The sequence below is a fragment of the Sapajus apella genome, unplaced genomic scaffold, assembly GCF_009761245.1.
Source record: "Sapajus apella isolate SASKATOON/1434 unplaced genomic scaffold, GSC_monkey_1.0 scaffold30, whole genome shotgun sequence".
In the NCBI taxonomy this organism is placed as follows: domain Eukaryota; kingdom Metazoa; phylum Chordata; class Mammalia; order Primates; family Cebidae; genus Sapajus; species Sapajus apella.
The window spans coordinates 5,556,101-5,568,281 of record NW_022436970.1 but is presented as its reverse complement, the minus strand read 5'-3'; the positions used below and the strand labels follow the sequence as shown (position 1 = coordinate 5,568,281).

The following is a 12,181-nucleotide window of genomic DNA, read 5'->3' as shown; positions in this document are numbered from 1 at the left end:
CATCATAGCAGTATTTAAAAACTCCATTGTGCCTGCTGCCCCAGTGGCAGGAAGCCTAACTCTGTTTTGTCTTCTTAGTCCCTGAAGTATATTGAGGCTGCAGAGTTACGTTCACCAGATCTTGGTAGTTCCAACAATCACAAATATATTTTTAAAACTGTAAACAACATAAATCTATTGTATGTATCAGGAGTGATGCCCACGTTCTCTCTCCCCTCCCCCGCAGCCATCCCCTCAATTGCAACTCTAAGGTGCCCTTGGATTTGCAGCTGAGTCCCAAATGTACTGTCAGAACCTTGGAATGGTCATATTACAGACCAAAGAGAATTTGAGGTTAAATCATGAAGGTCTAGCCAATGAGAATGAAACATCAATAATGTTCCCTTCCAGCCTTGTGGCCTTGGAGCAAAGAATAAGGGCAGCTAGAGTTGAAAAGCACTTCTATACCAGAAGCTCCGCAAATCGGGCAGGCAACTAGATGTCTTCTTAAGTTGCATTTCTGGTGACCTCAGCCATGGCCCAGGCAGACCACCCGCCTTTTCTTACAGAAAGGTAATTCTGCTGCTAAGTTCAGTCACTCCCATACTGTTTGGAACAGGTTACTCCTAGTGGTCTTGTGGTTTGGGAGTTTGCACCAGGGAACATGTTTAATAAAAACCACACAATTCATTTTGACAGCCTTGGCCCGTCTCTCCCAAAGTGAGGAACTGCTCGTGACTTGCTTTTTCTATTTTCAGTTTGTGTTTTTTTATTGCAAAATCAGGCATTCCTTTGAATTCATGTGTGTCCTTAAAAACAAAGCAGCCGTGTTTTCAATAGTGCAGACTCTCCCTTCTCTGTTGCTCATAGACACGCTTATCCCTCAGAGTAGAGAAAATCGTAAACAATTTATAAAGAAAATGCTCCCTTCCAGCCCCCTGCCCTCCAACTCCTCGCCTTTGTGATGCTCTGCAGCAGGGGACTCCTAGCACGTACAAGATAAGACTTGAGAGAGTTTAAAACCAACAGTTTATTATTAGCCAGGCTTACGCGTTATGTGAACATGTTCCTTCAGAGTCATTACGCAGGAAGATACCCTGTCCTTGTACAGACCTTGCTTAGGAAGAGGCAGGTGATAAAGCGCAAACAGCACGGTGGGTGGGTTAGAAAAGAAGCTGGTTAGAATGTTTTCTCTGCCATCTGACAATCCAGTGTCTTGGACACATGCCCTGACCACGCGCCATGCCTCAGTTCCCTTTTGTACAATAGGAGACCAGGACAGAGCAGACCTCACTGATTCAAGGGAAGAGAAAATGTTTCTGAAGGACCCAAATAGACACAGGATGGCAGCTGTTAACTGACAGCAGAAGCAGTAACCAGTGAGTTCAGGGAGCTTGTCTCATCCTTAATTCCTACTTTTTTAAAAAGAGTATTTTTTTAGAGTAATTTCAGGTTCACAGCAAAACTGGAAGGTCCAATCGATTTCCCATATACTCCCGGCTCCACATGCATGGATATTCCCTCCCTCAGCGACATTCTGTGCCCCTCTCCGGGTGATACGTTTATGACAATCAATGAACCTAAAATGACGCATCATTCTTACCCCAAGTCCATAGTTCACATTGGTTTTCACTGTTGTCGCTGTGTGTTCTGTGGGATCAGACCAATGTATCATGACATGTTTTTTCCACCATGGTATCATCCAGAGTGTTTCCTCTCTCCCCAAAATTTTCTGTGTTCCCCTTTCCATCCCTCCCTCCCTCCCTAAGACCCTCGCATCTGCTGCCTTTTTTTTTTCTTTAAGATGAAGTCTCACTCTGTATCCAAGGCTGGAGTGCAGTGGCGCAATCTCAGCTCACTGCAACATCTGCCTCCCAGGTTCAAGCGATTCTCCTGCAGCAGCCCCCCGAGCAGCTGGGATTACAGCTGCGTACCATCACACCTGGCTAATTTTGGTATTTTTGGTAGAGACAGGGTTGAAATAAGGTTGAAATAAGGTTGACTGCAGGAGACTTGTACCCTGAAGGGCAGGCTGCTTATGTGGACAGATGATTCTAAAGCGTGGTGCATATTGCTCCCTCTGTACAGGAGTCAACATGGACAGCCTTATGTCAGCCCTGCAACTGAAGGTGCTCTTAAACACTCTTGTAATGGGCAGGATCACCCTTGGAAGTGACCATGGAAGAGAAAGTAACTTTGGTGAGCAAATACAGAAAAGGTCCTGAGAGAAGGCGGACTTTGAATTATTCAGTGCCAGGACAGCGAGGGCCAGGAGTCTGAGAGGACACATTAAGCAGACTTCTTTGCATGGTAGTTCTTGAGGGTGACAGATAGTGCTGGAGTCTCATTTGGATGGGATGTGAGGGTAAGTCCATGGCTGGCCTCTGTCCCCAAGGGTGACATCTGTATGTTGCCCACTGTTGTCACTTGTGCAGCAGGCTCCCCGAATGGAGTTAAGCTGCTGCTGCTGCTGCTGTTTCATTTCTGAAGTTAAGGCAAAGACTAAAGGGGCAGTGGCTTTGTCCCCCCAGAAAACAGGCCTTCCCTTTTTTTCATTGAGGGCTCTGGCTGTGTACGTGACAGAGGGTGGTTGGGCTTCAGCATTGGGGAGATCTGTGTTTGCTTACTACTGATGGTGTGGCTCTGTTAGCTTAGTGACATCTCTGAGCCTTTGTGCTCACCTGTAAAATGAAGACAATCCCGTGTTGCTTGAAGGGTTGTTTTGGGATTCGGTTATAGCCTATGTAATGCAAGGCATGGTGAGTTGTAGCAATTACTATTGAGGGTTATTTATTAGCATGTCTGCCCCCTCAGTGTACAGGGGATGGCTCAGGAACCTCATCTATGAGCAGCTCCACTGGGTGGATGTGAGGACAAAAGCAGTGATTCCAGTGGCCCCAAAGTACCTGGTCAGGCAGTGGGGATGCCTAGAAAGATGACTGACTAGTTCAGGCCCAAGTCCAAGGGGAATGAGGGGCTGATTCATCTTGGCTGATGGACTGTCCACCTGCCCATCTGTGCATGAGACAGCTGCAGGAACTCCTTCACCTCCTTGGTACAAACCGTGTGGGGAGTTTGCTTTTAGCTGTTTCTTTGAAAGCTGGGCCCCCCAGTGAGCAATGCATCATTTCCTTGCACCCCCCGGAGCCCTAGAAACCTGCTCTGTTTTGCTGGACTCCCTTCTAAGAGAGGTGTGGTCTTTCAGAACCTTCTAGACACATTACATTTTTGCCACGACTTCAGATGCCATTCACATGCCAAGTTGGACACCTGTGTGCTCTGTCACTTCCTCCTGTGGTCTTCCCTGCCTTACCCTTTGTGGTTTCCTTTATGGCAAATTGAGGTCCAATTGCCTGGACAGCCCCAGCCAGTGCAGGGACGTTATTATTGGAAACTTTTCCCGTTTGGCACCTGTATTAGTCCATTTGCCATTATCCACATTGCCGATAAAGACATACCGAGACTGGGCAATTTACAAAGGCGGTTTAATGGACTCACAGTTCCACATGGCTGGGGAGGCCTCACAATCATGGCAGAAGAAGGAGGAAGAGCAGAGGGGGATGTCTTATATGGCAGCAGGCAAGAGAGCTTGTGCGGGGCAACTGCCCTTTATAAAACCATCAGATCTTGTGAGACTTATTCACTATCATGAGAATAGCATGAGAAAGACCTGCGCCCATGATTCAGTGACCTCCCACCAGGTCCCTTTCACCACACATTGGAATTGTGGGAGCTATGACTCAAGATGAGATTTGGGTAGGGACACAGCCAAACCATATGAGTACCTGGCCTGGGATCCTGCTACATATTATATTAGGATTTGCAATCTCGTGTAGGTCAAAAATAACTCATTCTAAAATAATAAGGGGCTCAGCTTTCTCTTTTGAGGGCTTCATGGCAGTGGTCACACTGCAGGGGGCAGAATTCTAGCCCTGCAAATTGCCCCTTTTCCACCTACTCAAATTCTTCTCCGCCAACCATGTAAATGCTCCTAGAAAGTCCTAGCAGCAGCAGGGTTGGCCTGTTAAACCAGGATAATCTCCCCCACCCCCACTGGAAGACAGTAAGAACTAAGAAGCCCTGAGGTAAGAGCTGAAGGGAGAAACTTCTAGGCTACCTAGGAGTGTGCTCCAAGGGGCCTGGAGTCAAGGCTCTCACTTGGGGAAAAACTGTGTCTCTGTCTCTGCACGTTCAACTTCTCTTTCCCCTCCATTCCTTCTTCCCTCTCACCCTCCTCTTCCCCCGCCTCCTTTGCTTCTTACTCCCCTCCCCCATTTGACTTGGCTTACAATGGCAAAGACCAAAAGCTGTGGAAGTGTTGAATGGGACTGGGAATGCTGCCCTCTCTTGTCCAGCTTTCTGCCATAAATTCCCCACCTGCTTGTCTGGCTTGTGTTGAAAGAATTGAGGTCCCTTTTCTTCAATGATGTGGACCACTAGGAGTTCATAAAAACAGTTTCATCGTAAATGAAGTTACATATAAATTCAGCTGGAATAGTTTAAGATCCGTTTACCTCATCAAAACAAGAGGAGTTAAAAAAAAATCATTGGATTTCAAACACATCTAAAACTCACTTCAACCATAAGCCAATGGGAATTTGGAAGAAAACTCCAAACAATAATGAGATGTGACCAGTCTGACCAGGTAAGAACAAAACACTAAGATCACTTTTTAATATTAAGTCTGTGTTGGCTGAAATAAGTACAGTTAAATGGAACTGAAAAAATCATAGAAAGAATTTTACATCTGATACTTTATATAATAAAGCAGATATGATATTACAAACCAATGAGGAAGGAAGTATTATTTAACATGTAGGTTTAAAACAACCTGCTTTCTGCTGGGCACAGTGGCGTGCACCTGTAGTCCTAGCTGCCTGGGGAGGCTGAGACCGGACAACTGCTTGAGCTTATGGGCGCAAGGTTGTAGTGTGCCGTGACTGTGCCTGTGAACAGCCGCTGTGCTCCAGCCTGGGCAATATCAGCAAAAATCCATCACTAAAAAAATAAGTAAATGAAAACACCTGGCTGGGCGTGGTGGCTCACATCTGTAATCCAAACACTTTGGGAGGCCAAGGCAGGCAGATCACGAGGTCAGAAGATTGAGAACATCCTGGCTAACATGGTGAAACCCTATCTCTACTAAAATCAAAAAAATTAGCCCAGTGTGGTGGCTCACACCTGTAGTCCCAGCTGCTTGGGAGGCTGAGGCAGGGGAATAGCTTGAACCTGGGCAGCGGAGGTTGCAGTGAGCTGAGATCCCACCACTGCACTCCAGCTTGGCAACAGAGCAAGACTCCATCTCAAAACAAACAAAAAAACCCCACAATACTCCTGGCTTTCAAATTGGAAAAAAATATTTCACACCACTCCTCACATGATAGTCCAAGTAATTAGAGATTGATAATAAAACATTTTTAAGCTTTATTTTAGAATTCAAGTAAACATGTAATATACAATGGTGTGATCATTTTTAATATGATTAAATTATTTATGCTTGTGAAGTAAACAGATACGTTGAGGCTAAATATGTGTTCACATCCTCAGGTGACTTTCTGTTTTCCTTTAACCTCATATTAAATGAGAAAAAGTTAATTTTTAACTGACAAAAAAAAAACAAAAACTGAAAGCCTTATTAGATGATTTGTAACTATGAACACTTAGCAGTCCTAAACCGTTGAAATCCAATACCTGGGGTAGCAGATATTGTCTCTCCATCAGTATATGTAAAATATAGTTAAGTTTCTCAGTCTCCAATAATTATAGCTATAAAAAACATGTGGGTAGCTTACAGATGTACATTATACGTTCTGAGCACTTTCTTTTATCCTAAGTAGAGACACAGATATTTTTTAATGGCCCTCAAGGTTTAGCTGCAAAGAAATTTTTCCAGGCCAAGTGTGGTGGCTCATGCCTATTATCCCAGCCCTTTGGGAGGCTGGGGTGGGCGGATCATTTGAGGTCAGGAGTTTGAGACCAGCCTGGACCACCTGGCAAAACCCCATCTTTACTGAAAAATTAGCTAGGCGTGGTGGCACACATCTGTAGTCCCAGCTACTCAGGTGGCTGAAGCAGGAGAATTGCTTGAACCTGAGAGGTGGAGGTTGCAGTGAGCTGAGGTCATGCCACTGCACTCCAGCCTGGGTGATAAAGTTAGACTCTGTCTCAAAAAAAAAAAACTTCTCCAAGGACACATGTTAGATGTAGGTTGCAGACTTAAGGGAGTAAGATTAGTTGGCTACTCTAAATTTTACATCTTTTACATCTTACGTTTTTCTTTTTTAAATAACTAGATTCTATAGAAAACATTCATTAAACTTTTTTTCAATAGCAGTGGGTCTCCTGAAGTTTCTCAGTTTCCTTACCTCAAGTGACGCTTCTGCCTCAGCCTCCCAAGTAGCTGGGATTACAGGCATGAACCACTGCATTCAGCTCAAATTTTACATCTTTAAAATGCACGGAAACCACCCCAAAATTAACATAGAAAATTAATCCATAGTTATGGGGGACATTTACCTCATACATAATCAAGTATAGTTCAAAATTGATTCTCTCTCTTAGATTTTCCAAGTTTTAAATTACTTTGAAATATTAAATGGATTCTACATCTACTTTGTCCTCAAATCTTACTTTGAGGCGAGTGGCATGACCCACCAATGTATGGAATTTGATTAATTCTGCATGACACGAAAGTCTCATACTGGCTTGGTTAGTTCAGGCACTGTGTCTTGTCCTTTCAGCCTCCAGTGGTAATAAATCAAACAGGATTTTCAGAGGTGGAGGGCTGTGATAAGCATGGCTTAGGTCTGGCTTTGTAATACCTGAGTCAGAGAAGAGTTGTCTTAAAGACTAATGCAGATGCCTTATAAGCCTACAATCTAAAGGCCTGTGTGATAAAATTCTCCAGGAAAAGGTGTGGATCCTGAGCGAAAGGCCAGCCAGAGCACACAAGCATTGCTTTTAACCCATCTCTGAAAAAGTAGCCCCAAGCAGTGTTTGTCTCTGGCTTTCATCCCGGCTCCTGCACTGTGACTGGCTCTTGGCCAGACAAAGACAGGCAGTTACCTCCCTGGTAGAAAACCGCAATTTCTCTCTTTTTAAGTGAAGCCACCTTTCTCACATTTCTTGTTTGTTTCTCTGAAGCTGACCTTTGGGCTTTGCTGTAGTCTGGGCTGACGGTCATGGAGGTGACCTCTCCAAAGGTAGTTGTAGTAAACAAAGAATCTAAGATTTGTAAGCATCTCAAATTGACATTTGACATCAGAAATCTTACTGAATGCCTAAAGCTTGCAGGTAATAATGGGAAATGCAAAAGAAATGTGGTTTTTGTTCCTAAAGCACAACTTTTTCAATCTCCAAGTCATATGAAGCCATGTTCCAGTGATGATCTGGGTCATTACTACCCTCTTCTTTGTACTGTATACTGGTATAGTGCAGGGGTTCCTACTTTAGCTGTTTATTTGAATAATCTGGGAAGCTATGTGACTACTAAATCTTGGGTTCCAGTTCCGAAGTTTCTTATCTAATTGGTTTGGAATGAAACCGGGATAACTAGATTTGTATGGCAAAGGTTGAGAATCGGTGGCTCACGGCATCCCTGTGAAGCAGGCGTGGCAGGCAGTGTCCTTCCCATTAGCAGATGTGAAAGTCGGAGTCTGGAGTGATGAACTGACTTGCCCACCATTACACAGTTGGTCCGCAGGAAAGGTTAGGGTAAGAAAGGCTTCCATCCGAACAGGCTTTGAAATTAAATCTGGCAGTCCATTTATCACATTGAGGCCATTGTGTGAAATTCTTTGGTTATTACATTAAGAATCTGTTTCTGGGAAATGTAATGCAACTCATCTAATCCTGGCCCGCCTCCAACTTTAACAGACTCTTTTGTGTACCAAACTTCTGACGCTGCGGGGGGAGAAGGATAAAGGCAACTGGGTCTTGGGGCCAGGACCGAGGAATGGGTTTGGCGCGTAGCCCCTGAGGGGAGTTTCACAAGAGACAAATTCCAGCCAAGATGGCACTGCCTGTCTCTAGCTTGGGAGACGTCCTTCCTCCTTGAGAAGGCATGTTCTCTGGGAAGGGCAAGGGGCAGCTTTTTAGCTGGTCATATTCTTAATATCTACACTTGAAGCTGATCCAACTTTTTAAATATTTTAGATAATGCCATTTAACCTGAAATTTCTGACTTTGGAACTTGTGGTAATGACATTTGGGGTGTCCCATGAATCACTTAGCCATCCTTTTTCAGAGCTACCTCTGGTTCCCCTCTCTGTTTTCTTTTTCCAGTTTGACAACTTTTTGTTTAAAATAAGCATTCCCCAAAGGGTTCTCTCTTGATCTCCCTCCCTCCCTCTGCCCACTATGACCCCACAGCAGCCCTCACTGGTTTGACAGGGCTGCCCCACACTCTACAGCTCTGGAGGGTTTTGAGAGCTCATGTCTGTCTAATCCTCAAGCACCATCCTCAGGTTGGGATGCCCCAAGAATATGCTAGACAGGAGGAGGCCGGAGCGCCCATTACATAGGATATGTAGCTCGTTGTAGGACCACACCCGAGCTCAGCGGCTGTAGACTCCGTGACGTCTTTCGACTTTCCTCCTGATCCCAATGTGGCCAGGGTAGTAAGAGTTTTTAAAAGTAACCGATGTTTAATAAGACTTCCCTTGGTAAGTGTCCTCTTTGTTCTAAAAGAGTTTGCTTGCTTTCAACCTTCTTATTCTTTCCTTCTCTTCTGCAAATACTGATTGTCTGCTATGTACTCTGTTCTAGCTGTGTCCCTGAACAAAGCAAAGGTCCCTCGTAAATCTTACCTTCTAAAGTGACTGGGAGTTGGGAGGATTTGTGGAGGGCAGGCAAAAGAAATAGCCTTATACTTTATGGAACAGGGCAGCACATTAAATAAATTATATTCCAAGTATCATGTTGATAAAGAATAAAATCACTCCTGACCCTATGCTCATAACCAGTTTAGGAGAAATAAACTTATAATTAACTATAGTATAATGTGATCAAAGCGTATACCAAATGCAGTGAAAACACCTTTAGGATCTTTTTTTTTTTCTCTGACAGTTGGTCAGGAAAGGCTTGACCGGTACAGATGACATTGGAAATGACTCTACAATGGGGAATGGCATCTGAGTAGTCAGAAAGCTACTTATTCAGAAGGAATTGTGTGGGTGAAAGTACACAGTGTGCCTGAGCATGGTGTTAGGGAACAAAAGCAACAGATTCTGGGTGAGAATGAAACAGGAAGTAAAGCTTTGAACAACCTTACAGATCCTAGAGGTGGCCCTATAGATGGTAGGAGACCATCCAGGTTTTCAAGCCCAGTGGTCTGTACCATCAGAGCACTGTTTGCCCATGGTCATTTCCACGGAGTGGAAGATGAGGACAGGGGAGACTAGGAGGCCCAGCCATGGTTAGTCTCCTCATGAAGACCTGATGAGGTTCTGGTCTCCATCGACAGATGGAGAAGAGAGAAAAGTGGACATATAGTTGTCAGGCATTTGTCATTGGATGTATTAAGTGGGAGAAAGGATAGAGTCACAGAAGACTTGACAGTTTCTGGCTTGAGCATATAGATGTGCCATTAACAAAGAAATGGTATGTCCTATGGTTTGTTGTAGAGGTGTGGGGGGACATAATGAATTGTGATTAGACACATTCTAATATATTAACGTTTGTTCTGAAATAAGCTGAGACGTATGTAGGCTGAGTAATGCCACCCCACTTAATAGCATATTAACAGAAGTCAGGAGAGCTCTGTCCTCAGCTCAGCTTTAGGACTGTGACTACAAAGTCTTGGTGACGAGTTCAGAACCAAAGAAACAAACTCCAACCTAGGCTTGAAGGAAGGAAGGGAATTTCAATCAGTATTCAGACTAGATCAAGATTGAGAGCTCAGGCCAGGTGCGGTGGCTCACGCTTGTTATCCCAGCACTTTGGAAGGCTGAGGCAGGTGGATCACGAGGTCAAAAGATCTAGATCAGCCTGTCCAACATAGTGGAACCCCGTCTCTACTAAAAACACAAAAATTAGCTGGGCGTAGTAGCATTCACATATAGTCCCAGCTACTTGGGAGGCTGAGGCAGGAGAATCGCTTGAACCCAGGAGGCGGAGGCTGCAGTGAGCTGACATTACGCCACTGCACTCCAGCCTGGTGACAGAGTGAGACTCTGTCAAAAAAAAAAAAAAAAAGATCAAGAACTCAAGATATGCTTCTGAGACCCATCCTTCTGGTTCTCATTGACTAGCAGCCATGGCACGAGGTCTCGAGAGAAATCCACCCAGCTGTCTGTTGCTCCTGATCCTGGTCAGTGTGCAAAAGCAGCCAGTGAAAAGTATCCTCCAAAAGTAGCTTGGGAAGGCAACTCAGATGTTATCTAGGAAGACATCATTGTTTTATCAGTGGGTGTGTTGTAAATTTAAATGAGAACTATGCGAAAAAACAATAGTAAGTTACTTTTTGTTAAAGACCTTTCTGTGTACATCTGTTCTTCAAATATACTGATATTTAAAATAGAAAATACTGCCCATTAGAGAACCAGGCACAGTGGTTCTTGCCTGTGATCCCAGCACTTTGAGAGGCCAAGGCCGGTGGATCACTTGAGGTCAGGAGTTCATGCCTTGCCAACATGATGAAACGCTGTCTCTACTAAAAATACAAAAATTACCTGGGCCTGGTGGTGCACACCTGTAATCCCAACTACTCGGGTGGCTGAAGCATGAGAATCGCTTGGACTTGGGAGTCAGAGTTGCAGTGAGCTGAGATTGTGCCATTGCACTCCAGCCTGGGTGACAGAGCAAGATTGTCTCCCCCACCACAAAAAAAAAAGAAAAAAAAAAACAGAGAAAAACATCCTTGTGCTTCAATATTAAAAAGGTACTTAAGAGGTTTAGATTTGTGTTAAAGTGTAGGATCATGAGAATCATTAAGAACTAACCTTATTGACATCTTTTAGTTTTTTAAAATAAAGATGGCAGTCTCACTATGTTCCCTAGGCTGGTCTCAAACTCTTGAGCTAAAGTGATCCTCCTACCTCACCCTCCCAAAGTGCTAGGATTACAGGCATGAGCCACTGTGCCTGGCCTCTATATTGATACTTTTAATTAAAGTTTCAAAAGTTAGACAATTAAAGTCTAAAAAGAATGGAACATCCAAAATTTCTGAATGCAGTTCAAAACATTGTCATTTGTAAGTTTCCCATGAAATAATTGTTTAAAATGTGCTTACGTAGAATCAGATTTGTAAGATGAACTGTAATTCTTCAGAGAAAAACAGGAATGTGAATTGTAACTTCAATACGTCTAATACTAATTTTTAAAATCCATAAGATAAAAACAACTCCTGAATCTGTTCTGTATACAGAAATCCCTCTCAAGGCTGCAAAAAAAAAATCACACTAACAGAAAACATATTTTGCTTTTCCTACCTTGACACAGCTTAACTGGTGGCAAAATGATTCCGGTGCCCTGCCTGCTACTATGTAATTGCCTAGTTATCCTCCACCCCCGCCCCACCTCCTCATCCATCCCCTGCAGCTGGTGTAAATGCACACGTGCCTCCTATTTTTAATCCAGTTACTTCTAAGAGCAGGTCTTTGTCCACCACCCTGCCAACCCCACTCCCCACCTCAAGCCCCTGAAGGAGGAGTTTCCTGTAGGTCTGTCTTCTCTGAATTCCTTTAGGATTTGAAGTCCATGCCTTGCAATTTAGCACTTAACGATATGCCCTCTAGTCATAGTCTGTAATTCTTTCAGTATGTGTGAGTCTTGCCTTCCCAACCAGACTAGGAACTGTTTTCTTCCTTATTCCCCACATCTTGGTTCCAGCCAGCCATCTAATAGATATTTTTCTAAAAAATGACCTCTTGAGATTGAGTTTTTTCCCTTAACCATTTTGAGTGAAAGGAAGTCACGTAAGGCGAGCTTTAAGAATCGTCTGGGCCGGGCGCGGTGGCTCACGCTTGTAATCCCAGCACTTTGGGAGGCCGAGACGGGTGGATCACGAGGTCAAGAGATCGAGACCATCCTGGTCAACACGGTGAAACCCCGTCTCTACTAAAAATACAAAAATTAGCTGGGCATGGTGGCGCACGCCTGTAGTCCCAGCTACTCGGGAGGCTGAGGCAGGAGAATTGCCTGAACCCAGGAGGCGGAGGTTGCGGTGAGCCGAGATCGCGCCATTGCACTCGAGCCTGGGTAA

General features: G+C 44.3%; 1 protein-coding gene and 1 long non-coding RNA gene across 3 annotated transcripts in view; one reads left to right on the top strand and one right to left on the bottom strand.

Annotated features, from left to right (window-relative positions):
- Positions 1-12,181, top strand: part of CCBE1 (collagen and calcium binding EGF domains 1) — a 276,225-nt gene that overhangs the window by 80,377 nt on the left and 183,667 nt on the right. The gene's annotated exons all lie outside the window — the stretch shown is intronic.
- LOC116561734 overlaps positions 9,403-12,181 on the bottom strand; it is a 15,636-nt gene continuing 12,857 nt past the window's right edge. The window contains exon 3 of the long non-coding RNA XR_004273576.1: positions 9,403-9,414. This is a non-coding gene — a long non-coding RNA (uncharacterized LOC116561734). The remainder of the gene's footprint in view (positions 9,415-12,181) is intronic.